This window comes from Chiloscyllium plagiosum, chromosome 10, assembly GCF_004010195.1.
Source record: "Chiloscyllium plagiosum isolate BGI_BamShark_2017 chromosome 10, ASM401019v2, whole genome shotgun sequence".
Lineage (NCBI taxonomy): Eukaryota > Metazoa > Chordata > Chondrichthyes > Orectolobiformes > Hemiscylliidae > Chiloscyllium > Chiloscyllium plagiosum.
Genome location: NC_057719.1, coordinates 42,062,239 through 42,088,479, shown reverse-complemented (window position 1 = coordinate 42,088,479; position 26,241 = coordinate 42,062,239). Strand labels below are relative to the sequence as shown.

Genomic DNA, 26,241 nt, shown 5'->3' with positions numbered 1-26,241 from the left:
TAGTAGGAGATCGGGACATGGTTAGCTCCAAGCTCCAGAGTAAACAGCCTGAAAAGTCAAAGGAACACAGTGAGTGAAATGTACAGAAAGCATTCAGGGGTCTGATCACTCATTGTTCAGAGCTCTCCAAATAAATCACTCAAAGTTGTGGGCCATGGTCAGCTCTGGGACTGGTGGTGTTGAGACGGTTATCAATTGTCACTACAGTGGGAGGGAAGCTAGAGGAACATTGGGTGCAGAGAGTCTTGTAATAGTCAAGGTGAGGTTATTTATGTAAGAATCACAGAATTATTACCATGCAGAAGGAGGCAAGCCCAAGCCTACACTGGTTCTGTTACCAAGTGTGAATCTCCTGCTTTTTCTCAATATCACTGCAGACCATTTCTATCCAAATAACCATCCAATGTCTTCTTGAATGCCTCTATTGAACATGCTTCCACTACATTTCCAAGCAATGTACTCCATACCCTAATGGCTCTCTCTGTGAAAAAGATATTTTTCAGATCACCTTTGCTTCTTTTGCACATCACTTCTTAAATCTATCATTATTTTTTTTTCAAAGTCACATGTACCCTTGTCACCTTGTTTGTGCTGAACCCCAATGGCCAGAACGATGGAGTATAGGTCTGTGTGCATTCCCTGAAATTCTGAGACTTTGGACCTGTCTCTCCATGGCAGCCACCAATCTGTCCCTGGAGACATTATATGCCTGAGGCAGCAGGGTCCAGACCTCATTGTTACTTTGTGTCAACTCGCCCAGTGCCTCTGGCAAATCTGTTTGAACAGGTCAATGAAGTCATGAACTGCTGACACCATGGGGTCCTCTCCTGCCTGGTGTGGGAAGGTGCCTGATCTCTGGCTGTTCTTTGGGTGCCAATGACCTGGGGTATTACTTACACAGTCAGCTGTTGAGATGTGGCATTGATGGGTTCACCAGCAGCTCTAACTAAAATACCATTGAAAGGTCAGTACCTGAGCTAGTGGAGGCTGCAGGAGACAGATTTATCAATACTTCCATTGAGGCATCAATGCTCTCTCCTTAAGGGTGAGACAGAGTTGTCTTGCAGCACTGGCCTCTTGACTAATGAGAAAAGCCCATAGATACCACCAAGAGACAAAAATGAGAATGTGTCCCATGATATTATTTCAAAGATGAACAAAGGAATTAACTTCAGTTGGCCAATATTTATCTCCAGTTTAGCACCACACAGTTGGCTGGTTACTTTCACTGTTTTGTTTTTAGCTGTTTGTTGAGCATAAGTTACCTGCTGACTTTCCTAAATCACAACAGTAACTACATGTCAGAAGTACTCAGTTGGCCATAAAACATTTCAGACATCCAATGGTCATGAAAGACACTGTGTTAAATTTAATGACTGCAATGATGGTCCGTTTCACTAATTGGGAAGCTGGTGACAACTCTGTCATGTCCACTTCCAGGATACCAATGGAATTAAATGACTATCCAGTAGTTTTCTGAAACCAAAAGAGAAAATACTGGAAAATCTCAGCAGGTCTGGCAGCATCTGTAAGGAGAGAAAAGAGCTGACGTTTTGAGTCTAACTGACCCTTTGTCAAGTAGTTTTCTGCCTGGTGTCGGAACCCCTATGCTCTGGAAGATGAAGTGTCTGAAGAGGACCATTTCTTCTTCAGTCTCTACAGCTCCACTGAGAACAATGGCCATTGCTGGAAATGCAAGACGCCTAGAGCAACAGTAATGATGGAGGCCCTAAGAAGGTGATGAATTGGGGCAACTCACCAGAACTAGTCAGGCAGACTTAAGTGAGGAGGTGAGAAAGATGGAAGTGGCTCTTCCAATAGAAGTAGCCCCTACTATTGCAGTTGGGTGCCTTCTGTAGGGTACAAAAATACTCATTAGGTGTGCTTCCAACTTACTATGCAGAGTGGTTTCCAGGGTATAATCCAGCTGCCTGCCCACATGGTGTGGAGCCCACCCCACCAGAGCACCACCAAAAATAAGATGAAGCCCCACAGCTCTCCCCCAATGTTGAGCGACATGAAATTCTGCCTTACATATTGAAATTTATTTATATTTCTCTTTATTAACTCTAATTTATTTTACCTCTAGATGTACTTGTGGATTCCCTTTTACCAATAATATTTAGCTCTTCCTCCACTATGACATGGCTTTATAAAACCTATTTCCTAGTGATTTCTCACCAACATCAGTCTTTAATATGTCTATTCTTTCACTTAATGTATTCAATGACATTCCTTTTTAAAATGTATCATCTTTTAACCCTCATGCTAATTATTCTTTAATGTTTATTTCACATTTCCATGATGAATGTAAGATGCTAATTTCTCCTGAGCTTTTTCTTGAATATTGCCAAAAATAAATGTTATGCATCTTTGTGTTCAGAACTGAAGGATAATCTGCAGTTCTATGGTTAACATGAATTTAATGAAAGCTTGCCTGCCAATTTGCACTTCAAATGACGTGGTAAGATTAGAAAAATTCATTTTGGAAGTTGATACTTGAGAGCTATATTTACTGTATGATGTATACACTGTAACACAGTCTTTCCAACACCCCTTCATTACTTAAAGTATACACTTTAGCTAATTATGAAAGTAAATAATAAGACATTTTTAAAATTTTTTAAGTTTCATAAATCTAGATTATATTATGGTTCTTTGAATGCAATTAACCTGTAATCATTTTGATGAATTAATTGGTATTTTTTCTTCATCACTTTGTGATTTTCCTATACATTATGCTTTCAGCAATTGATCTTTTTATTCCGTTTGTCAACAAGTTATAAATAAACAAAACTATATTTTTTAGAATGCAAGAAGTCTGACAGTAACTAAAAACAACTCACCTAACACCTGGGTGGCTCAGTGGTTAGCACTGTTACCCCACAGCACCAGGGTCCCAGGTTCGATTCCAGCCTTTGGGCAACTGTCTGTGTGGAGTTTGCACATTCTTCTCGTATGTCCTCCCACAGTCCAAAGATGTGCAGGTTAGCTGGGTTGGTAATGGTAAATTCCCCATAGTTTCCAGGATATGCATGGCTGGGTGGATTAGCCATAGGAAATGCAGAATTGCAGGGATGATGTGGATCTGGGTGGGGTGCTCTTTGGAGGAACAGTATGGACTTGATGCTTTCACACTGCAGGGATTCTATGAAAAGTACAGTGGCTGCTATCCTGTCACCAAGTCACCCTTTATTTTCACGTGCATAGTACTTGACACTGGTCTGGCTTCCTCAGAGTGACCAGAACCTCTGACACTCCTGTTTATATCTGTCCGGCAGGGCTCCTTGTTTGGAGCAAATTAACAGCCCCGATCAGGGAACTCATATTCCACGAGATCTACCTGGCTGACCTCTTTACAATCGCTGCAGCCATGAAACTGAAGATGTGCTCAATCTCTTTCCATAACTTAAGTGGAAGATTGCTGCAACCCTAGAGAAATTGCATTTGAAGATTGGGAGAGCACACACAGCAATTCCGCCTAATTTACATGAATGTTATCAATCAGGTTTAAGCAAAAAGAGAAAACAGGATGATTTCAGTCAAACTCATCATCACTTAACACTTACTTAACAACATTGTACCTCTTGGCTGTAAAGCTTCAATTTGGCAGTCTAGTAATCATATTCTATGTGAATATGCTTTTAAAACACTGCTAGTCAATATAGAAATGTAGCATCTGATTTAGTATTTGCCAAAGTAATTACACTATATTTATAAAGCTAAACACATCACCTTGCAATACATACTGAGATGTGAGGAAGTTTTACATTATTTCTCATTTTAGTTCGGGTAACAAGTTTGATAGTAGTAAGTGATTTGGCCAAAATATCCAAAAGCACAAAATGTTTTCATAGGACCTTGAAATGGGTCTCTGATGTGATAGCACTAAAGACAGATCAAGGGCTGTTAATTTTGGTAGAATAGGCACTGAATAAGAAAAGATTCGGGATTAGAGTGGTGCTGGAAAAGCACAGCAGGTCAGGCAGCATCCGAGGAGCAGGAAAATCGACGTTTCAGGCAAAAAACGTTAATCAGGAATAGAGGCAGGGTGCCTGCAGAGTGAAGAGATAAATGAGAGGGGGGTAGGGGTGGGGAGAAAGTAGCATAGAGTACAATAGATGAGTGGGGGTGGGGATGGAGGTGATAGGTCAGAGAGGAGGGTGGAGTGGATAGGTGGGAAGAAAGATAGGCAGGTAGGACAGGTCATGGGGACAGTGCTGAGCTGGAAGGTTGGAACTGGGGTGAGGTGGGGGAAGGGGAAATGAGGAAACTGGTGAAATCCATATTGATGCCATGGGGTTCAAGTGTTCTGAGTCAGAAGATGAGGCGTTCTTCCTCCAGGCATCGGGTGGTGAGGGAGCAGCAGTGGAGGAGGCCCAGGATCTGCATGTCCTTGGCAGAGTGGGAGGGGGAGTTGAAATGTTGGGCCACAGAGCAGTGGGGTTGATTGGTGCAGGTGTCCTGTAGATGTTCTCTAAAGCACTCTGTGAGGAGGCGTCCAGTCTCCCCAATGTAGAGGGGATCGCATCGGGTGCAACGGATACAATAAATGACATTGGTGGATGTGCAGGTAAAACTTTGATGGATGTGGGCGCAGGTTTTGCAATTCCTGCGGTGGCAGGGAGGGTGCCAGGAGGGGAGGGTGGGTTGTTGGGGGGTGTGGACCTGACCAGGTAGTCATGGAGGGTACGGTCTTTGCGGAAAGCGGAAATGGGTGGGGAGGGAATTCTGTTCAGGACTGAAAAACAACCAGCAGGCCACCAGAGTTCTAACAAAAGGTTGTGAAATGTCATGTGCCAAAATATTTAGGATATTTATATGCGATGTTTCATGTCTAAATTGGATTGTATTTAAAAATTAGTGTAAAAGAGGAACACATCTGGTCAGTCAAACTAGGAATATTCCTTCAACTTAATCAATCTCAGGATATTTGAACATAAGAAATAGCAGAATTGGAACACAGACCTGCCCAGCCTGCTTAAATATTCAATAATATCATGGCTGATTTAATTGTGTTCTTGCTTCCATTTGCTTGCCTGTTTCCCATAATGTTTAACCCCTCATAGATATTTAAAAAATGGTCTACCTTGGCCTGAAGCATATTCAATGGTCCAGCCTCCCCTGCACTCTGGGATAGAGAATTCCTTTAAGTTTAATGACCCTTTGAGGGAAGAAATCCCTCTTCATCTCCATTTTAAATGGGAGAAATGGTCTAATAGGCTGGTTTCTTAAGTGTGATCCCTGGTTCAAGACTCCACCACAAGGCAAAAGATCATTTCAACATCCACCCTATCCATCCTGCTCAGAGTATGATGTTGCAATAAGATAATAGACAATAGACAATAGGTGCAGGAGTAGGCCATTCTGCCCTTCGAGTCAGCACCACCATTCATTATGATCATGGCTGATCATCCTCAATCAGTATCCTGTTCCTGCCTTATCCCCATAATCTTTGATTCCACTATCCTTAAGAGCTCTATCCAACTCTTTCTTGAAAGTATCCAGAGACTTGGCCTCCACAGCCTTCTGGGGCAGAGCATTCCATATACCCACCACTCTCTGAGTGAAGAAGTTTCTCCTCAACTCTGTTCTAAGTGGCCTACCCCTTATTTTAAACTGTGTCTTCTGGTTCGGGACTCACCAATCAGCAGAAACATGCTTCCTGCTTCCAGAGTGTCCAATCCTTTAATAATCTTAAATGCCTCTCATAAGATCACCTCTCATTCTTCTTAACTCTACTAAATATTAGCCCAACTTGCTGAATCCTCTCTCATAAGACAAAGTACTCATCCCTGGAATCAGTCTAATGAAAGATCTTCGAACTGCTTCCAATGCAAGTACAACCATTGATGAATAAGGAGAACAAAATAAAAATTATAAAATACTCAAAATGCACACACAGTTGTAGCAACAATTCATTACTTTTATAATCCATCTTTTTTCAACAAATGGAAAAATTCCACTGACATCCTAATTACTTGCTGTAAAAAGAATGCTAATATTTTGTGATTCAAAAGAGTGACACCCAAATCCATCTGTACCATGACATTTTGTAGTCTCTCTACATTTAAAAGATATTCCCCTTTTCAATTCTCCCCCACCAGAATTCACATTTTCCCTCATTACACTCCGAGTACCAAACGTTTGGCACTGACTAAATCTATCTATATCCTTTTGTGGACTCTTTGGACAGAACTTTTCTAACACCTGACAGACTGGGCAATGGCAAATCGGGTGGGAAAATATTGTGAAGTCAGAAAAATGAAACTTTCAACATTGAGAACAATATATTTGGAGGATGATGTTCAAATGTTGTTGGTGCGTGTTTCGACAGTTAAATGATCACATTTATTGTGGCTGTTATACAGGGAGCAATGATAACTTCATGCATATTGGAAGCTCAGGACCAGCATCAAGCTCTAGTGGATGTGGCCAGTTCCTGTTGCTATCCTTCCAGGCTTAGGTGCCTTCAGAAGAATCATCACTGGACCCAAATGTTGACTCTGCTTTCTCTCCATCGATGCTGTTAGACCTGTTGAGTTTGTCCAGCAATTTCTGATTTTTCTAAAGTGAAGCTTGTTGGCCAAGTGGTTTTGAAAGGGTGACCCTGAGAACTTCTGTGGATTGAAGGTTCATACATATTCTGATGCAGGCTCACCTTCCTTGTCTTGAACTTCCACAGGGTTGGGGATTGAGGGTAGAGGTCGTAGGGCTGGCCACCTATAGTTTGGTGTGAGAGGAGACATTTGGGGTGGGAGTTGCTGTTTATGGTTCCTCCACAGGCTAGGTACATACTGGCACCAACCTGTCTCTTTGAGAGTAAGGTGAACCTGGTGGGAGGTCAAGGTCTCTCATTACTCTCTTGCCTTGCACCAATGACTGTAGAGATGGAGTATAGGTTTCTGCACATGTTTGGCAGACACTGAGACTGCTGGTCCTGGATGCTACCAGCCTACCTTTCAATTTAGAGGCAGCCAGATCCTTAAATGCTGAGGCAGCACAGTACAAATAGCACTGCCTGAGCATTCCCCCAACTTTTGAATTAGTTCCCAGGGTAACTATGGTAAATATGCTTACTGCTTCTGTGTCTATTTACGCATTGCAATGGGGTGATCTCCTTCTTGGGACCGAGCTGGTGTCTGCTCTCTGGTAGGCCTCAGAGTGTTGACAACCTGTGATTTTTCTTCCATAACCAGCATATAGAATCTATTGATTCCCTACAGCATGAAAGCAGACCATTCAGCCCATTGAGTCCACACCAGCCCTCTGAATACTATTCCATCCAGACCTATCCTTTCAACACTATCCCTATAACTCTGTATTTCCCATGGCTAATCCACTTAACCTGTGCATCTCTGGACTGTCGAGGAAGCCGGAGCACCCAGAGGAAACCCACACAAACACAGGAAGTGTGTACAAACTCCACACACTTGCCTGAGGGTGGAATTGAACCAGGGTCCCTGGTGCTGTGAGGTAGCATTGCTAACCACTGAGCTACCAAAATGCCCTAAAAGGATGCCAGGGATGTGTTCACCAGAATGTGCTCTCGACTCTAACCTAGCTAACATACAAATGGATGTCTGTGGGATGTTTTCTCATAGAATGAGAGAAAGGGAGGGTTTGAGTGAGATGAAAGTGACTGTTAGTACTGTTGTGGATAACATAAGGTGGTGTCCTGATTGTGTAAGTGGACAGCGCTGAGGCCATGCAGGGTTCATATTGTGGAGGCGTTGGCTGGTTGATAGCAAGTGAGAAAAGATGTTATTTGCAGTAATGAGATTAGTAGAGCATGAACCTAGATGGGAAATGAATGGAGTAGCGGTGCTAATGAGTGTGAGGTAGCTGAGGAAGGATGGTGGCACTTACCCTCATAAAGTGCAGAAAGTCATTAAGCTTCTTTCTGCATTGCTGGGCACCTTTCCAGACCGTGGATACTGTACTGACCTGGAAAGCACCTTCAGACCAGGCTAGCAGGGACTGATGATGTAGTTTCTTCTTTTATCAGGACAGCCATCATCTTTACCATCCTGTGCTCCAGGACTTCCAGGTCCCTCTCAGTAAATCATGTGTCAACTTGCCACTAGGTCAGCCATCTACAGGGGCAATTCTTCCTACAGTACAATTGTGAATGGCCCAGAATGTTCAAACAGTGACAAATACTTTCATGGTTGATTAGCAGAAGCTAGTTTGTGGTGTGGTGCATACAAATAGTGACATTTTGAAAAGTAGCCAATTATACAAGAGGAAGTGCTGGCAGCCTTAGAATGCATTAAGGTAGAAAAATCCCTGGGACCTGATCAGATGTCTCATATAATTTTGTGGGAAGCTAAGGAAGAGATTTGCCCTTTGCTGAGATACTTGTATTATCAACAACCATGGGTGAGGTGCCTGAAGACTGGAAGGTGGCTGATGTAGTGCCATTATTTAAGAAAGACTATAAGGAACAGTTAGGGAACTAAAGATCAGTGAGCGTGATGTCTGTGATGGATATGTTGTTGAAGGCAGTTCTGAGGGACAGGATTTGAAAAGACAACAAATGGTTAGGGATAGTCAACATGGCTTTGTCCATGGGAAATCATGTCTCACTAACTTGATAGAGTTTTTTTTAAGAGGTGACAAAGAACATTGATGAAGGCAGAGTGGAGGGCATTGTCTACATGGACTTCAGCAAGTGTTCAACAAGGTTTCGCATGGTAGACTGTTTAGCAAGGTTAGGTCACATGGGGAGCTAGCTAATTGGATACAAAATTGAACTGAAATTCAGAGACAGAGGATGATGATGGTGGGTTGTTTTTTGGACTGGAGGCCTTTGACCAATAGTGTACTGGAAAGATCGATGCTACATCCACCAGTTTTCATTATTTGTATAAATTATTTAGATGTCTATACAGGAGGTATTGTTAGTAAGTTTGCAGATGACACTGAAATTGATGCTATTTTGGACTGGAGGCCTGTTTTGGACTGTTTTTTGGACTGGAGGCCTGTGACCAATAGTGTACTGTAAAGATCGGTGCTACATCCACAGTTTTCAATATTTGTATAAATTATTTAGATGTCTATATAGGAGGAATTGTTAGTAAGTTTGCAGATGACACTGAAATTGATGCTATAGTGGACAGTGAAGAAGGTTATCTCAGAGAACAACAGGATCTTGATCAGATGAGCTAGTGGGCCAAGGCATGGCAGATAGAGTTTAATTTATATAACTATCAGGTGTTGCAGATTGGTAAAGCAAACTTTGAGGACTTATAAAGTTAATAGTAGAGGTCTGGCGAATGTTGTTGAGCAAAGAGACCGAGGGATGCAGGTGCATAATTCCTTGAAAGTAGAATCTCAGGTAGACGTGGAGGTGAAGAAGGCATTTGGCATGCTTGCCGTTATTGGTCAGAGCATTGAGTATAGGAGTTAGAAGGTCATGTTGTGGCTACACAGGACATGGGTGAGATAATTTTAAAGATAATTCTTTCAGTTCTGGTCTCCCTGCCATAGGAAAGATGTTGGTCAAGAGTGTAGTGCTGGAAAAGCACAGCAGGTCAGGCAGCATCCGAGGAGCAGGAGAATTGACAGTTCACATTATGCAAGGTCCTGTTGTTCTCTGAGATAACCTTCTTCACTTCCACTATTGCATAATGTGAAGGGCTTATGCCTGAAACGTCAATTCTCCTGCTCCTCGGATGCTGCCTGACCTGCTGTGCTTTTCCAGTACTACACTCTTGATTTTGATCTCCAGCATCTGCAGTCCTCACTTTCTCCGTAGGAAAGATGTTGTTAAACTTGAAAGGGTTCAGAAAAGATTTACAAGGATATTGCCAGAGTTGGAGGTTTTGAGCTATAGGGAGAGGCAGAATAGGTTGGGGCTATTTTTCATGGAGCATCAGAGGCTGAGGGGTGACTTTATAAAGTTTAGTAAAATCATGAAGGACATGGATAGGATGAATGGCCAAGGTTATTTTCCTAGGTTGGGGGCAACTACCAGGCATAGGTTTAAGATGAGAGGGGAAAGAATTAAAAGGGACTTGAGTGGAAACGTTTTCACAAGCGAGTGGGGTGTGTAGAGAATGAGCTGCCAGAGGAAATGGTGGAGGCTGGTACAATTGCAACATTTAAAAGGCATCTGGATGGGTACATGAATAGGAAGGATTTAGAGAGATATGGACCAAATGCTGACCAATTGGACTTTAGGATATCTGGTTGGTGTAGATGAGGTGGACCAAAGGGTCTGTTTCCTGCTGTATGACTCTATGATTGAGTGAGCTATTACAGGAAAATAAAATGAATTTTTGGAGTAAAATGTATGACGATTTTGGGATTGATAAATGAATGCATTACATTGGAATGAGCTGAGGGTATGAATGCTTTGATTTCACTTTGGAAGCTGAAAGCTTCTGTCTCTATAGTAACTAATTCAATCTAATCATTGTCTACCATCAAATATTTGAACATAAAACAAATTAATGGGAAGGATATTGCAATCGTTGGCTGCTGACATTAAATAGATGTTTGCATAAACCTCTTGAAGTCTCAATGTTGAAAATTACAGCCAACTTGAGAAGGATTTTCCCTGGCATGGTTTGCTGTAACTGTGTAGGTTAAAGCAAACAAAAATAGCAGACATTATGGGTATGGGGCAATAAGACTATTACAGTAAAATTGCATTAGAAAATCATATGTTTGGTAAACCTTGTTACAATTATGAGGTGCATAAAGTTGTGTCTTAGTAGTATTTTTAACTTGAAGAAAAATATAGGTGTCTGAAGAAAATGTCGGCATAGAAGCGATGAGGAATTTGGAACAGCAACAGTATGTGATGGATGGCAGTTATAGGAAGGGGGGCAAGTCTCAGATACTGTTACATAGATGGGTTAACTCCAGGAAGGGCGAGAGAGATCAGCACCTAGGGCAGGAGTCTTTTGTGGATATACCCATTTCAAACAGGTATGCTGTTTTGGAAAATGTAGGGGGTGATGGATTCTCAGGGGAATGTAGCACGAACAGCCAAGTTTCTGGTATTGAGACTGGCTCTAATGCAACGAGGGGTATGTTGGCTTCTAAGAGATCAATTGTGTTAGTGGATTCCGTAGTCAGAGGTACAGACAGACGTTTCTGTGGCCAGCAGAGAAAAAGCAGATTGGTGTGTTGTTTCCCTGGTGCCAGGATCAAGGATGTCTCAGAGAGGGTGCAGAATGTTCTCACGGGGGAGAGGGGCCAGCAGGAGGACATTGTCCACATTGGAACCAACGACATTGGAAGGGAAAAGGTTGAGACTCTGAAGGGAGATTACAGAGAGTTAGGCAGAAATTTAAAAAGGAGGTCCTCAAGGGTAGTAATATCTGGATTACTACCAGTGCTACGAGCTAGTGAGGGCAGGAATAGGAGGATAGAGCAGATGAATGCATGGCTGAGGAGCTGGTGTATGGGAGAAGGATTCACATTTTTGGATCATTGGAATCTCTTTTGGGGTAGAAGTGACCTGTACATCAAGGACAGATTGCACCTAAATTGGCAGGGAAATTTGCTAGAACTGCTTGGGAGGATTTAAACTAGTAAGGTGTGGGGGGGGAGGGGTGGGACCCAGAGAGATAGTGAGGAAAGAGATCGATCTGAGACAGGTACAGCTGAGAACAGAAGTGAGTCAAAGAGTCAGGACAGGCAGGGACAAGGTAGGACTAATAAATTAAACTGCCTTTATTTCAATGCAAGGGGCCTAACAGGGAAGGCAGATGAACTCAGGGCATGGTTAGGAACATGGGACTGAGGTATCATAGCAATTACGGAAACATGGCTCAAGGATGGGCAGGACTGGCAGCTTAATGTTCCAGGATACAAATGCTACAGGAAGGATAGAAAGGGAGGCAAGAGAGGAGGGGGAGTGGCAGTTTTGATAAGGGGTAGCATTACAGCTGTGCTGAGGGAGGATATTCCCAGAAATACATCCAGGGAAGTTATTTGGGTGGAACTGAGAAATAAGAAAGGGATGATCAACTTTTTGGGATTCTATTATAGACCCCCCAGTAGTCAGAGGGAAGTTGAGAAACAAACTTATAAGGAGATCTCAGCTACCTGTAAGAATAATAGGGTAGTTATGGTAGGGGATTTTAACTTACCAAACATCAACTGGGACTGCCATAGTGTTAAAGGTTTAGATGGAGAGGAATTTCTTAAGTGTGTACAAGCCAATTTTCTGATTCAGTATGTGGACTTACCTACTAGAGAAGGTGCAAAACTTGACCTACTCTTGGGAAATAAGGCAGGGCAGGTGACTGAGGTGTCAGTGGGGGAGCACTTTGGGGCCAGCGACCATAATTCTATTTGTTTTAAAATAGTGATGGAAAAGGAATGATCAGATCTAAAAGTTGAAGTTCTAAATTGGAGAAAGGCCAATTTTGACGGTATTAGGCAAAAACTTTCGAAAGCTGATCGGAGGCAGATGTTCGCAGGTAAAGGGATGGCTGGAAAATGGGAAGCCTTTAGAAATGAGATAACAAGAATCCAGAGAAAGTATATTCCTGTCAGGGTGAAAGGGAAGGCTGGATGACTAAAAAAACTGAGGGTTTGGTAAAGAAAAAGAAGGAAGCATATGTCAGGTATAGACAGGATAAATCGAGTGAATCCTTAGAAGAGTGTAAAGAAAGTAGGAGTATACTTAAGAGGGAAATCAGGAGGGAAAAACTGAGACATGAGATAGCTTTGGCAAATAGAATTAAGGAGAATCCAAAGGGTTTTTACAAATATATTAAGGACAAAAGGGTAACTAGGGAGAGAATAGGGCCCCTCAAAGATCAGCAAGGCGGCCTTTGTGTGGAGCCACAGAAAATGCGGGAGATACTAAATGAATATTTTGCATCAGTATTTGCTGTGGAAAAGGATATGGAAGATATAGACTGTAGGGAAATAGATGGTGACATCTTGCAAAATGTCCGGATTACAGAGGAAGACGTGCTGGATGTCTTTAAACGGTTAAAAGTGGATAAATCCCCAGGACCTGATCAGGTGTACCCGAGAACTCTGTGGGAAGCTAGAGAAGTGATTGCTGGGCCTCTTGCTGAGATATTTGTATCATCGATAGTCACAGGTGAGGTGCCGGAAGACTGCAGGTTGGCAAACATGATGCCACTGTTTAAGAAGGGCGATAAAGGCAAGCCAGGGAACTATAGACCAGTGAGCCTGACCTCGATGGTGAGCAAGTTGTTGGAGGGAATCCTGAGGGACAGGATGTACATGTATTTGGAAAGGCAAGGACTGATTCGGGATAGTCAACATGGCTTTGTGCATGGGAAATCACGTCTCACAAACTTGATTCAGTTTTTTGAAGAAGTAACAAAGAAGATTGATGAGGGAAGAGCAGTAGATGTGATCTATATGGACTTCAGTAAGGTGTTCAACAAGGTTCCCCATGGGAGACTGATTAGCAAGGTTAGATCTCATGGAACACAGGGAGAACTAGCCATTTGGATACAGAACTGGCTCAAAGATAGAAGAGGGTGGTGGTGGAGAGTTGTTTTTCAGACTGGAGGTCTGTGACCAATGGAGTGCCACAAGGATTGGTGCTGGGCCCTCTACTTTTTGTCATTTACATAAATGATTTGGATGTGAGCATAAGAGGTACAGTTAGTAAGTTTGTAGATGACACCAAAATTGGAGATGTAGTGGACAGCGAAGAGGGTTACCTGAGATTACAACAGGATCTGGACCAGATGGGCCAATGGGCTGAGAAGTGGCAGATGGAATTTAATTCAGATAAATGAGGTGCTGCATTTTGGGAAAGCAAATCTTAGCAGGACTTATATACTTAATGGTAAGGTCCTAGGGAGTGTTGCTGAACAAAGAGACCTTGGAGTGCAGGTTCATAGCTCTTTGAAAGTGGAGTCGCAGGTAGATAGGATAGTGAAGAAGGCGTTTGGTATGCTTTCTTTTATTGGTCACAGAATTCAGTACAGGAGTTGGGAGGTCAAGTTGCGGCTGTACAGGACATTGGTTAGGCCACTGTTATAATATTGCGTGCAATTCTGGTTTCCTTCCTATCGGAAAGATGTTGTTAAACTTGAACGGGTTCCGAAAAGATTTACAAGTATGTTGCCAGGGTTGGAGGATCTGAGCTATAGGGAGAGGCTGGGGCTGTTTTCCTTAGAGCATCGGAGGCTGAGGGTTGACCTTATAGAGGTTTACAAAATAATGAGGAGCATGGATAGGATAAATAGACAAAGTCTTTTCCCTGGGGTCTGAATTACAGGTCAGAAATCCTTTAACCACATGTCCAAATCTGAAAAGACCTAAAGGTAAAGTTTTATTCAAAGGACCTGAACAAACCAGAGGTACTGACAAGTCATCTCTATTTTGAATTACCAAATGCACAATTATAATGGAGGGAGCCTTTCCAACTGACCAAGCTGCAGTTCTGAGTTCCTTAACACATCGATGTTCCAATGCACAAAACACTGACTCAAGCCACTCACAGCAAGTGCAGACAAAAACTGAAAATATCCTTTAGCCATTAAACAGTTGGACCTGATGTCTTTTTTTGGATAAAAGATTCCTGACTGCATTATTGTTTCTCAAGAGACACAGGAAATTATTGGAAGCAATATTAAACATTTTTCCTCTCTGATCAATGATTCTGAAGTTGAGAAAAATATATTTCAAATTGATCACATCGATTAGAATTCTTCTTTTGCGTCAATTGCTAATTAAACTATCTGCAATGACTTCATGATGCCAATGTTCCCACCTGTTTTGTCTAATAAGGGGGAAATACATGGATCAAAGAAAAATAAAATCAAAATTATTTCTGCAGAAGGAGAAAGTTTCACAGCAATCAAATAAATTGCATAAATTGTAATTTATCTGTTGGTATCATAACTCATGTTTACCCAAAGTGGTGTCCAAGGTCCCAAATGGAGCCACATGCTTAAGGTTTGGGATCGTGTGCTCCCAAAGAGTAAGGCCATTACAGAGTTCTGAATTACAGCAACCGTGTCCTGCACAAACAGACAAGTCTCCCCCCCCCCACCACCCCTTATAAAAGGACATTCTTTGTACACATAGGTTTCCTTCCTTCCCTTCACAGTTTTCAATTAGGAGTTGTGACAATTTTCATGGCCAAAATGGGGTCAAAGTGCTGAAAATTCTGCAAAGCATTGTCCTAGCCCATGTAAAAGATAGAAACCCATCACTAAATTACAGCCTTAATAGGTCTAGCCAACAAATAACTATTATTAGCAAACTAACATTAGTCAAGTTCTCACAATCTTCCTTACACTATTATTTTAACAGTTGTATTATCCCATTCAACATCTGTCTTATCATTGTGTTCATAAGTGTAATAGAAATACAACTTGAGAAACAGTAAGAAATGTTTTGTGATAGAGTGACTGAAGTGATATAGGAATAGAGTTAAATAGTCAGTGTAAGTCAGGCTGTTGTTCTCTCCTCCCATTGACTGGCTGCTATGCCCCCTTCATGTAATAGTCAGGTGACAGCTAAATATATTCAGTGAGATCTCAGTACCAACTGTACTTCCCACAGGCGACCTTTTAGTTTGAAGAGCAGGTAATCCATGGAGGTTGCCACTACTTAAAGACAGCCTGAAATAAAACTAAGTACTGTCAGGCTGGAGAACTGAAATAAATGAAAACAGAGAAACTCAGCAGGTCTGGCAATATCTCTGAAGAGAAAAACAGAGCTAATATTTCAAGTCCAATAACAACCCTTCAGAACTGAAAGCAAGTAGGAAAAAGTTGGTATTTGTGGTGATGACAACAGTAGAGAAAAATCAGAGAAAGGAGAGGAGAGGGAACTCAGAGAGATAGCGTCCTGTCCTGGGGTTCCCTGCCATGAAGTGGATTGCTTTCAGTGCAGCCAGCCAATTTTCAACTACTCATCATCTCCATTATCATCAACTTAGCTTCTTTTCTTTCCTGGCTTACTATTAACAATCCCTCTGTCTGCCTATTCTATCCTTCTCTCTCTTTCTCTCTCTCGTTCTCTCACTTGTTCTCTCACCTGATGAAATAACTTCAGCTGGGACACCCAGATATTCTGATAGTGCCATGAAGGGGTTAATTGAGCAAGTAAGCAACAGGCAGAAGTTCTATTCCTCTTCTGATTGATGTTGGGTTTCCAGATAAATTCATCAACAGCAATGGAGAGAGGTGGAGAGCACATGCTGTCACGAAATGTGAAATAGCAAGAAATGTTTGTGATAGAGTGACTGAAGTGATATGGGGATAGATTTAATCACACACACAGAACATAACTGTAATGCAAGGCAATATTTAACAAGCTTCACAAGATTGCCATCTTTCAAATCTTCAATCTTTCACTTTTTTTTTAACACCCCTGAAGTGGTTAACTTACTTCCGTACCTCTCCTTCCATCACGATACAACATTTGCTTGAACCTTATGTGCTTGTTGTATGCACCAACACTTCCCTTAAAATTACTCCTTCCTCCTCTCAGCACGGACACTATGCCAAGGTGCCTCACCCATTTAGCAAAACCCTTCATAAGGCTACACACTAACACACTTCCATTCATCTTATAGTGTTATGATCCGAGCTAATGTTATTATCACACAAGTCAGAACTCAGTCTGAAATCCGTCTGATAGAATATGTTGTAAGAAGTGATCTCCCACTGAAACATAAGCATGCAATGTTGTGAGCTTTGCTGTAAGAACTAAACAGAAGTTTATTAACAAAAGGAATGAAGATAAAATCAAATAATTCAGAATTTTCTATTTATAACATAAACTCAAAATTTCAAACACAAATTAAAATATAATCCCATTAATCCCAAAATATTCTGTTAGAAACTATAAAGAAAAAAACAATAGATTTTGCATTAGGTCAGCATAAATATGTTTGTGGGGTTTCAATGGAATAAAATCAACAATTCTGAAATTATATATAAAATAAATATTCCTTTCCACTGATCTTGATGTAAGGAAACAAGTCAGACCATACATTAGCAACCCATTTATCTCACAGTTCACCCGTATCACTCATTTTACACCGCAGGATATATACCCTCAACAGTTTCCTGGTAAAGAATATCTATTATTTCTTAACTCAGCCAAGGGTCAGTGTGTAAATCACGCTCCATAATTGCATTTTTCCCATTGAGCAGCCCGCAGCTCGTAGATTAGATTGTTTAATATAAAGGAATGGAATGATCTGTACTCCCAACACAGTTTCAGGCACGCATGCAACTATCATGATTTTATTTTCCTTAACTTATAGAGTCATAGAGATGTACAGCATGGAAACAGGCCCTTCGGTCCAACCCGTCCATGCCGACCAGATATCCCAACCCAATCTAGTCCCACCTACCAGCACCTGGCCCATATCCCTCCAAACCCTTCCTATTCATATACTCATCCAAATGCCTTTTAAATGTTGCAATTGTACCAGCCTCCACCACTTCCTCTGGCAGCTCATTCCAAAAACGTACCACCCTCTGTGTGAAAATGTTGCCCCTTAGGTCTCTTTTATATCTTTCCCCTTTCACCCTAAACCTATGCCCTCTAGTTCAGGACTCCCCAACCCCAGGGAAAAGACTTTGTCTATTTATCCTATCCATGCCCCTCATGATTTTGTAAACGTCAACTTCCGACGCTCCAGGGAAAACAGCTCTAGCCTGTGTTCAGCCTCTCTATATAGCTCAAATCCTCAAAACCTGGCAACAATAAAACATATTTTTTCAAAGAAGTGATAACCCACAATTTTGATTTCTACTATTCAGTTTTATTTTTTTCCTGAGCCAAAGACCACTGATTCTGCTCCATCTTAGGTTTAGTTTCCTGCAGCAAGACAGTTATTCAAATATTATTCATCAAGTAAGTTACAGCATTGATTACGTTTGTTTTCAGAGCAATTCCAATAAAGTCGCTAAAAGCCCTCCTGTAAAAATATGAAAAGCCATTTATTACAATGCTAAAGTAGTTACTGCTCTCTTGCCATTAACCAATGACACATTATCTTTAGGTTTCCTGCTGGCTTAATTATCATGGGAGGTCTTGTCTGAAAAAAAAAGGTTTTAATAAATAAATGCTCTCATGGAATATTTTTGTGATGTTCTTTAAATAATTGCACTTACATATGGAATTTTGTTTTGCTTTATTACCTGTCTTTTCAATGAAGCTTTAATAGTCCTTCATTATTCTGCTATATGCAACCATTATTTCTGTGAGACAGCATGAGAAAGGCTGCTGATTTCTAATCTGCATAACATTATCTGCTGTAATTTTGAATCCATAGTGCCCCCCTCTTTCTTAATGGATCAGGAGCATTCCCATTTCATCAATTGCATTCTGGGTACTTTGCTTGATAAATGGATGAAATTGCTTGTAAGTTGTGAATTTGACTGAACTGTAATAAATGGCATGTAAATTTCAGAAGTTCCCTTAATGTGTTCCATTATGTGCATAATTTTTGATGTAGTTATGCTGTACCATTCACCTTACCCACAAAACCATGATGGAACAGCACAAAGTCTGGTTGTATCCTTGTTATGTCAAAGACTACATATAAAATATACTTTTTCTATTGTTCCTTTTGTCACTCTTTCCACCTTTATTTTGTCCTTTGACTTAGATCTAGAGGTGCACCTCCAAAGAGATTTACATCACTCTGTGGGGGTCAACACCAAACCTCCATCAGCTACTTTTCTAAGAGTCCATTTGGAGTTTCTACACATCAATAAATGATCTTTAATTAGTATTTATTATTATGGGCAGCACGGTGGCACAGTGGTTAGCACTGCTGCCTCACAGCGCCAGACACCTGGGTTCAATTCGCGCCTCAGGCAACTGTCTGTGTGGAGTTTGCACTTTCTCCCCGTGTCTGCGTGGGTTTCCTACAGGTGCTCTGGTTTCCTCCCACAGCCCAAAAATGTGCAGGTTAGGTGAATTGGCCATGCTAAATTGCCCGTAGGTGAAGCGATAAATGTAGGGGAATGGGTCTGGGTGGGTTGGTCTTCGGAGTGTAGGTGTGGACTTGTTGGGCTGAAGGGCCTGTTTCCACACTGTAAGTAATCTAATATAATCTAAAACCAGCTACAAATAATTGTAATTTTTATGACATCCTTTTACATTTATTCTGTTAATTTTTAAAAAATGTTTTGTTAAGTGATAATGATCACACTGGACTTGTAGTTTTGATGAATAATTGAGGCTATCTATGTGAATTATATCAGCAGAGGAGACATTGGTTTATTCTGTGGATTTTAGTGATTATGGCCTTTTAGCTATGGCTCTGGTTTTGGTTTGGAGCTTTTGTCAGGTATTGCTCATTGTCATCACACCTTGTTGAAATTTATCAGGTGAATTGCAATCCATGTATCCCTGCTCACTGGGAGCTTGTCATTGAGAGGAGGGCAGGACATTTAGGAGCACTGACATTTCTTCAAACAGTTGGCACAAACCCTTTTAGCCCAAGCCTGCTTGACAATGCCCCTGAAAATGCTCCTGCCAGCATTTTGAAATGAGATTGGTATTCATACCCCCATTTCTATTGGTTACGTAGGGCTGCAGTCCTTCACCTCCTGTTTGCTGTCAGATAGACCTTCCAAGTTCTTTAATAAAGTCTCCGACATTGATTGCAGCTTCACTTTGAAAGGTGCATCCTTATTCTAAATCATGTGGGAAACGCAATAGAAATTGCATAGCTTGCTGAGAACGGCAACCCCATCGTCTCATCAGGGTTGTTTTTAACACAATTGTTTTTACCAATTCAATACATTGCAAAGAATACTTCATTAAATTTGTTAGAATATATTTTCGATTTAAAAAAACTCAAATGCTATATACAACATTTACATCAAGTGGTGGCAGCTGTTACCCTCAATCAGCTCCATATTTGCCCTCTCTAATGTGTCTGTTAAAGGTTACTTGCATTTAATTTCAGATCAGGTGCTTTGCACATGAATTCTTGCAACTTTCCATTTCCAGGAATTTTGGCATAGTAATGCATGTGAGATTCTACAATGCTCCTCCAGATTACAGAAGGTTGTCATGGTAATACCATTATACATGGTGATCAAAAACAAGATAAAAGACTGTTCATTAAAGAAAACATTTTAAACATTGAAGAATACAAGTCAGAAAATGTTGAGTGGGACACATCCACCAAACATTCATTATTGTGCCGAGGCCTCAAGCACTTTGAGGCACATGCTTCTGGCTAATTATTCATTAATAAAGCTCCTTGATGGTTTGAGAGTGTGGGAATCAATCAGTTCTAAAGCTTATGATCCATTTGCAGTCAGACAATGGGGAGGATGAGGGAAGTGGTAACCAGAGCAAGGATATCGCAATGGCAAGCAGGTGACTGCAGCATTTTTGTGGATTCAGGAGATATTTCCTGCTCAGCATGGCCATTTCAAAATTTTTAATTAAAAGCAAAGTTTGTCCATTTTCTAAGTGACCTTCCGAGTTCCCTTTAAGGGCAACTTGGTGCTAAATGTGTGCAGTGCAAACTTAATGAATTTTTCTTCACAATTGGAATCATGATCCTATATATGAAACAGATTTTACATTTACATTATTACAGGTAGCTTCCTGTTCCTGAAACAGGTGGAGTCTCATACTGCTCAACCTAATATCCTGGTCAAGATGGTATCATAAGGATCACTGTCATTGACTCGGAGGCAGTGGCTACACGCTTTCATCTAAACGATAAAACTGAAAATGCATTCATGTCAGTCTGATTATTTTCCTTTCACTTGAGCCAGATGTTCAACCCTCAAAAGCCTGGCTGGATTTAACTGGAATGTTAAAGATGTGAACTTTGCTGTCCATCTGACTTTGTTTGACATTGAGCAGTGGTTGGTAGAAAGAAAACCTTGTTCACTAAGATAAATTCTATGCTCCATGTGAAATATTGGACAAAAGACTAAAGTGTTAGGGTGTTAGGGGGACAATTTGTGTGGTACCAATTCTAATGGCATTTTGCAGACTTGCCTCAGTTCCCTGGGCGAGGTTTCAGAAAGCTCTTTGCCTTCTACTTGAATAGCACACAACAATGGCCCTAAGAAAATCAGATTAGGTCTGTGCTGTCCATTAGAATGAATTTCTCCATCTTTGTACCGTACTTATGTGTACAACTTAACTGATAAATTGGGGATTTCACAGATTACTAATTGAAAACCTAACCATTTTACTCATTTATTTGCTCCTGTTATAAATGAGCCAAACACAAAATAATTAATGCAAATTAAAATCTATTGCAAGAGCTTGTTAATGACCAAAACCAGTCTGACATGTGCTGGACTGACAATACTAAGCATTGCTGAACACTGAAAACATAAATCACTCAGAATATTTTATGCATAGATCAGGGATTCTACACAAGTGACTGGTGAACAATATTACAGATTTGAATGCAGTGCCGTAAGCTATACATCAGTTTTGTTCATGGCCTTCCATATTTATTAAATAAAACAATAAATTGAACATAAAATTATTATCACTGAAATCTGTGGCAGATGAGCACAACATTGACGTGTTGACAAAGTTATGAGGTAATACAGTTATGAAATAGGGACATTACTGTATTCAGATTTGAGTAAGGCATTACATATTTATATCTCATAGATTAAACAACACGCTGAAAGACCATCCGTATTTTACTATTTAGACTCTGTGCTTTGAGAAGAAAAAGATTGATGATGTAGACATATTTGATGTTATTCATAAAAGCTTTCTCTGGACAAAAAAATAGGCAGTCCATTCAGTATAGCTTAATCATTCACTGGGAAGCAGTATGCTTGGTATGGTTTATTTTCGTGACATTGTGACTTTCTTTGAAATAACAGAGGTTACATGTAGCACTTTATTTTGATAAAATATCATCCAGCATTCAATATATATTTCTTCACTAGTCATTTGTGCATTGAACAATGATGTCTTCACTGCATCCTTAAGTGCTTCCGAATGTCTATACATCATTAGTGAACTTGCCTTGGCTTTTATGTTTCCATTCTTTAAAGACACCATGATTCTATTTGACAATGGAATTCAATACAATGCTTTCCTAGGATGTAACAATGAGATAAACCCCACATTAGGACTCAGATAAGAATGCAAAGGTCAATTTGATTGTTTTGAAAATTAATTGGCCCATTGGATATTGTATCTGAACATCATCAGTGCTGTGGATCCTACCTAAAAATTCTATTCCTTTTTCAGGTAGATGCAACATTCCTGCGTTTTTTCATCCATTTCATCCACGTTAAGGATTTCTGTAATGTGTCATGCTACTGAGGACCTTTTCTTTTAGGGCTTGAAACACATAAATAAATCTATGCAAGCTCCAGAGTCTGTGATGTCAAGTTAATGCCCATTACATGAGAAGGTGGACCATTTGGATGATGATCATTCTGACAGGAATACATTTCACATCTTTCCTAAATTTCAGAACTCAAACGTTTAACAATGACTTCAAGGGTAGAGATCTGATGTTTTGCTGTGCCAGAATTTGGTGTGATTGGCAAACAAATGACATCAGTCATTCATTATGCCTGCACCTTCCTACAGATGTTTTGTGATTTTCTACTGCAGCTACGGTAGTAGGGAAGCCATTTCAGCACACATGGGACCTATTTGAACAAGCATGCATCTCCGTAACTAATCATATTGAAAAATTGTTGATGCACACTGCAGAATCTCAACAACGAAACAAAATGATTTAAAGTGAGAAATAAAAGAGAGAAAAATGAAAATCTAACAAAATATTTTAAAACAATGTTTTACAGCAGAAAATAAACATTGATGGAATGGAACTTCATACTAGCAAAAGCTAGTTATCAATGTAACAATAGCAGTTTTTTTAGACACTTTGCATGATTACAAATATACTTCACTGGAACAGGTATTGTCAAGTTTAGAAGATATTTATTACACAAGTTCATCAATTTTAGATCAATTGTTTCTTTGTGAAATTTGTAATAATCTCAGGGAGGATTTCACAGAGTCAGAGAAACAGAAAGTTCAAGGGACGTGTAGATCTGCAAGATATAATGGAGGAAGAAATAAGTTAGGAAATGATTTACATGAGGACATAAGAATTTTAAATTGGAAGTATTGAGATGCAATGAGCCAATGGGACCAGTGAGACTTGTTGTATGTTGGATGAGCTAAAGTTTACAGTTTGTTTTATTAGTTCAAACACTTCTGACACTGGTAGCAAGGCAGGCATTTATTGCAGTGTGCATAAAGACATATCTCTGGAGTAGGCACTGTTCCTAACTAGTCTTCATTAGCAAAAAAGATCACATAAAGTTCCAGTTTTATGCTTTTATCCTCTATCTATCTTTAGCATGATTAATGTTTCCCAGTTAAAATACTTTGTTCCATTTCACGTGGTCTTTAATTAAATATATTCTAACTATGCCCATGTGCCTCATAACAGCTTTTAAGTGTATTCTGTTCAAAGCTCATGTCACAGTTTTAACTTTGGTCTGTGGCACTACTTACTCATGGTTCCATGCACTACAATTTACATTAAAGCCTGATTTGTTAAGCATTTACAAAGTACAGTATGTCCTGGAAACACATCTGATTTTTATTAGCTAGGCCCAATATGTTTTATGGACAATTATTTTGAATAGACAAAGATTATTATGGGGATAGTACTACAGAGACTAACCCTATTCTGACCTTGATGAAGTCCTCATTGCCATTCCAAAAGAAGAAAAGACCCTCCTCCTGAGAGAATTTAATTCCAGATTTGCCCTTGAATCCAGTGTTAAAAATGAAATAATTGGGAAAAACAAGATTCAATCAGGGATCAGTTACATGCAGCTTAGGTCAACAACTTGTTCAATTATAATGAAAATACACTTAATACCAAGGCATTGCAAGGTCCAAAAATCCATGATGAAGAAAATCCATAACCCAGCCCTACAGCAACTCATACATAAAAACAGAAATTGCTGGAAAAGCTCAGCAGTTCTGGCAACATATGTGGAGAGAAATCAAAGTTAACATTTCTAGTCCAGTGACCATTCCTCAGAGGGGTTCTGAGGAAGAGTCACTGGACCTGAGACATTATCTCTGATTTCTCTCCACAGATGCTGCCAGACCTGCTGAGTTTTCCCAGCAAATTCTGTCTGTGTTTCTGATTGACCGCATCTGCAGTTCTTTCCGTTTCTACAACAGCTCATGTTCGATGTGGAATATTGTCACACATCTGGCTTAATTCCAGAACAATGGGATTAAAAGAAGTCAAATGCAGCAGGCTCCTCTGTACAGACCACAATGTTTGAGAATCCTCATCACCAGGACTGTTTTCACAAACATAATGTAGAAACATGTGACCTCCTGGATCAAAAACAAGAAGTTTTCATTAACTGGTAGGACAACCCTAGGTTCTACTTTAAGAAGGCAGCATTGCACAAGTACAACACTGATGCCCAAAGATAATTTAGAAAGATAAATTAATGTGGTGGTACCGAAAAACAGAAATATTTAACAGTATGCTAACCATCATGACATGCAAATTGTTTTTGAGGCCATCAGGGCCATCCTCAGTTAGGTTAAGTGGGTAAAATCATCTTTACTGACAGGATCATGTGTCTCTTCTTCTGGTTGACATTATCATTTACCAATGTTGGTAAGAACATTTTGGACAACTCCTTAACTGTGAACACAAAGAGGCAGCTGATACCCTCCAAGCTAAGCTCCACCACTCCATGTGAATGACTGTCAGCTAAAAAGAAAGCTGCAACAATCAACTAAATTGATACAAAGATAACAAGGCGTATCACCTGATGGTGTTTCAGCTAAGATCTTCAAATCTTGAGGACTTTTGCTCACATTAAGACTCCATGAACTCATCTATGGATTTGGGAGAGGAAAGAGTTCCTTCTGACTTCAGACATGTAACAATAGTAACCATCTTCAAGAAAGAAGATAAATCACACTGTGGAAACTATTAATGCATTTTTCTCACATGCACAGTGGAGAAAATTCTGATTCACCTATTTTCTAAGGTTGAGGAAATTCTCATAGTCAGAAATTGTGCCTTTAGGAATTTCAGAGGGAACTTAATGCTAGATGAATCTGAGAAAGATGTCGAGAACAACACAAGAATGCTTCCTTTCATTCATTGACCTCATCCAGTCTTTTGATTCAGAAAATCATGAGGCTCTGTGGATTATGTCCAAAGATCTGGATGTCCAGGAAACCTCACCATAGTGCTGCCATTGCTTCATGATGGTGTTACTGCCTTTGCATCTGGAAGCTATGAAGCAAAATATGAACTGAGTTCAAGCAACTTTAAGCCAGTGTTATTTATAATCCACCTAACAGTCCATATTTACCTCATGAAAAATTAACTTCCTCTAGTGTCAGTCTGGATCTCAATGCCTTGTAGGACATCCTGGACCATATCATCAAAGACCTGCAGGTCAAGATGTGGCTTATTCAGTAACATGAAGACCCATGGCAGAAACCAGTGATGTTAAGTAGACATTATCCATAAATAGTAGGACTGTCAACGATCAAGATTACAGTGACAAATGAAGGTAACTCCTCTAAGGCAGGTTGACAGGGCTCATTAAACATTCTTTAGTCATTTGATGTAGCAAACATGATTCTCTATGGAACAGTGACAAAAACATAAATCTGGTTGAATCTTTGATTAATTGTTGTTTTATAGATACATGTAGAGATATATCAAAAAGTGAGAATCAAATAAAAGGATTCTGAATTTCACAGAACCTATCTCCATATTAATATTAAAACCTAACTTCAACTTTAATCTTAATATTTCACAGGATGAATAGCTGAAATGTCTATTAACAAGGTTTTTTTAAAAAGAATAGCTAAATGAGAATCAGCTGGATACAGTAACAAAAGTTTTAAAATATCAGATCCACCTCAATATGGGGACAGGTGAGCCATGACTGAAGCATATAACCTGAAAAATAGGTTAGCAACACTCCACAGAGTCTCAGAATATTAGGCGTGTAATTATATTTTTAAAATGTAGGATAATTAAAGTTGGGATCAAATACATTAGGTTTAATATCTTTATTTATAATCTCTTGAAAACTGCAAACTGAATAAACTGGTCTAAAGGCAAATAAGTTTAATTTTCCTCACCATCAAAATAGATGATTCCATTTTGAGGGGGTAAATCTGTCACTTCCACCCCCATCATGGCCACTCCCACAACCACTTCCACCCCTCACAATTCCTCATGCATCACACATGACATCACTTCCGCCCTTCACATCATCG

General features: G+C 40.2%; 1 long non-coding RNA gene across 1 annotated transcript in view; it reads right to left on the bottom strand.

The window, feature by feature from the left end:
- Window positions 1–21,187: 21,187 nt before the first annotated feature.
- The window catches only part of LOC122553975, a 30,627-nt gene continuing 25,573 nt past the window's right edge, over window positions 21,188–26,241 (bottom strand). The window contains exons 2-3 of the long non-coding RNA XR_006312886.1: window positions 25,320–25,399; window positions 21,188–23,003 (exon numbers count right to left, since the gene is read on the bottom strand). This is a non-coding gene — a long non-coding RNA (uncharacterized LOC122553975). The remainder of the gene's footprint in view (window positions 23,004–25,319; window positions 25,400–26,241) is intronic.